The 3,339-nt window shown below is 37.1% G+C and overlaps 1 protein-coding gene across 5 annotated transcripts in view; it reads right to left on the bottom strand.

Moving 5' to 3' along the window:
• Window positions 1-3,339, bottom strand: part of VWA8 (von Willebrand factor A domain containing 8) — a 365,312-nt gene that overhangs the window by 137,072 nt on the left and 224,901 nt on the right. The gene's annotated exons all lie outside the window — the stretch shown is intronic.

The following is a 3,339-nucleotide window of genomic DNA, read 5'->3' as shown; positions in this document are numbered from 1 at the left end:
AAAAAAAAAAAAAGAAAGAAAAAGATTTCACATTTCAGAAACTCAGAAGGTAAGGTCCTAGTCTGTTTTTACCTTAATGACAAATATAATTAGGGTTTACATATTTTTTCCCTGAATTGGTAAATACGTAGCAATTTAATATCAAAGTCCTATTACAGTATAGGAAGGATTTAGGAAAAACAATGGAGCAATCCATCAATTTTTTCATTCTATTCTCCTAAATTTGAAATCAAATAATAAATAGTACACAGTACTACCAGTCACATGTTTGTAAGTTGTACAGGGCAAGTTTCATAGGGTCTATCTTAGCACTTTAATTTTTGTTTTTTTTTTACTTTGACTTGACATATAATATACCTACAGAAACGTTCATATACATGTGCCACTTAGTCCTGAGCACACGTGTGCATCCAGCACCCAAGTATCAACAACACTCAGAAACTCCCATGGACCACTTCAGTCATTGCCTCTACCAAGGGAGCTACTATTCTGACTTCTAATAGAATTATTCTGTGTTTAGATTCTATTTTATTTAAAGTTACATTTAAATAAAATAACTTGCGAAAACAAATATAGCAACGCTAAAGTACAAAACCATAGACAAATTCTTTAGAATAGTTTTTACTTTTTAATCATACTAACTTTTCTTTGAATCTTTAAAAAAGGAACCATTAATTTGTCACTTAATTCATTATAAATTTCTTATTCCATGGTAAGTGAAGGCCAAAAATGATTCAGAGTTAAAAGTTCTTTAAAAATAAGGCATGTACATGTGGCTATAAATTGAAATGTATGCTTGAAATGAGCTCGATGATCATTAAAAGAGTACATATTGATATTTAGAAAATCATTTTATTTTCAGTGCAAGAGTAATCTGATAAAATATCTTCATATACTTAATAAGACCACGCAAGGCTTAGATATTTTTTGCATAGAATACGAAACCAGAGAAGATGGGTTCAAGATGGTGGAGTAGAAGGATGTGCTCTCACTCACTCTTGCAAGAACACCAGAAACACAACTAACTGTTGAACAATCATCGACAGGAAGACACTGGAACTCACCAAAAAAGATACCCCACATCCACAGACAAAGGAGAAGCCACAATGAGATGGTAGGAGGGGCGCAATCACAATAAAATCAAATCCTATAGCTATGGGGTGGGTGACACAAAGGGTCTCCTGCAGAGGCAGGGGGTGGCTGTGTCTCACCGTGAGGACAAGGACACTGGCAGCAGAAGTTCTGGGAAGCACTCCTTGGCGTGAGCCCTCCCAGAGTCCACCATTAGGCCCACCAAAGAGCCCGGGTAGGCTCCAGTGTTGGGTCGCCTCAGGCCAAACAACCAACAGGGAGGGAACCCAGCCCCACCCATCAGCAGACAAGAGGATTAAAGTTTTACTGCGCTCTGCCCACCAAAGCAACAGCCAGCTCTACTCACCACCAGTCCCTCCTATCAGGAAACTTGCACAAGCCTCTTACATAGCCTAATCCACCAGAGGGCAGACAGCAGAAGCAAGAAGAACTGCAATCCTGTAGCCTGTGGAACAAAAACCACATTCACAGAAAGATAGACAAGATGAAAAGGCAGAGGGCTATGTACCAGATGAAGGAACAAGATAAATCCCAAGAAAAACAACTAAATGAAGTGGAGATAGGCAACCTTCTAGAAAAAGAATTCAGAATAATGATACTGAAGATGATCCAGGACCTTGGAAAAAGAACGGAGGTAAAGATCGAGAAGATGCAAGAAATGTTTAACAAAGATCTAGAAGAATTAAAGAGCAAACAAACAGAGATGAACAACACAATAACTGAAATGAAAACTACACTAGAAGGAATCAATAGCAGAATAACTGAGGCAGAAGAATGGATAAGTGACCTGGAAGACAGAATGGTGGAATTCACTGCTGTGGAACAGAATAAAGAAAAAAGAATGAAAAGAAATGAAAACAGCCTAAGAGACCTCTGGGACAACATTAAACGCAACAACATTCGCATTATAGAGGTCCCAGAAGGAGAAGAGAGAGAGAAAGTACCCCAGAAAATATTTGAAGAGATTATAGTCGAAAACTTCCCTAACATGGGAAAGGAAATAGCCACCCAAGTCCAGGAAGCGCAGGGAGTCCCATACAGGATGAACCCAAGGAGAAACACACTGAGACACATAGTAATCAAATCGGCAAAAATTAAAGACAAAGAAAAATTATTGAAAGCAGCAAGGGAAAAATGACAAATAACGTACAAGGGAACTCCCATAAGCTTAACAGCTGATTTCTCAGCACAAACTCTACAAGCCAGAAAGGAGTGGCATGAAACAAGACCCATATATATGCTATCTACAAGTGACCCACTTCAGACCTAGGGACACATACAGACTGAAAGTGAGGGGATGGAAAAAGATATTCCATGCAAATGGAAATCAAAAGAAAGCTGGAGTAGCAATACTCATATCAGATAAAATAGACTTTAAAATAAAGAATGTTACAAGAGACAAGGAAGGACACTACATAATGATCAAGGGATCAATCCAAGAAGAAGATATAACAATTATAAATATATATGCACCCAACGTAGGAGCACCTCAATACATAAGGCAACTGCTAACAGCTATAAATGAGGAAGTTGACAGTAACACAATAATAGTAGGGGACTTTAACACCTCACTTACACCAATGGACAGATTGTCCAAACAGAAAATTAATAAGGAAACACAAGCTTCAAATGACACAAGAGACCAGATAGATTTAATTGATATTTATAGGACATTCCATCCAAAAACAGCAGATTACACTTTCTTCTCAAGTGCGCATATGGAACATTCTCCAGGTTAGATCACATCTTGGGTCACAAATCAAGCCTCAGTAAATTTAAGAAAACTGAAATCATATCAAGTATCTTTTCTGACCACAACGCTATGAGATTAGAAATCAATTACAGGAATAAAATGTAAAAAACAAAAACACATGGAGGCTAAACAAGACGTTACTAAATAACCAAGAGATCACTGAAGAAATCAAAGAGGAAATCAAAAAATACCTAGAGACAAATGATAATGAAAACACGATGATCCAAAACCTATGGGATGCAGCAAAAGCAGTTCTAAGAGGGAAGTTTGTAGCTATACAAGCCTACCTCAAGAAACAAGAAAAATCCCCAATAAACAATCTAACCTTACCCCTAAAGGAACTACATGAGAAAGAAGAACAAACAAAACCCAAAGTTAGCAGAAGGAAAGAAATCATAAAGATCAGAGCAGAAATAAATGAAGTAGAAACAAAGAAAACAATAGCAAAGATCAATAAAACTAAAAGCTGGTTCTTTGAGAAGATAAACAAAATT

This window comes from Physeter macrocephalus, chromosome 13 (genome assembly GCF_002837175.3).
Source record: "Physeter macrocephalus isolate SW-GA chromosome 13, ASM283717v5, whole genome shotgun sequence".
NCBI classification, from domain to species: domain Eukaryota; kingdom Metazoa; phylum Chordata; class Mammalia; order Artiodactyla; family Physeteridae; genus Physeter; species Physeter macrocephalus.
Note: the sequence above shows the minus strand (reverse complement) of the source record. Positions and strands in the feature narration are given on the sequence as shown.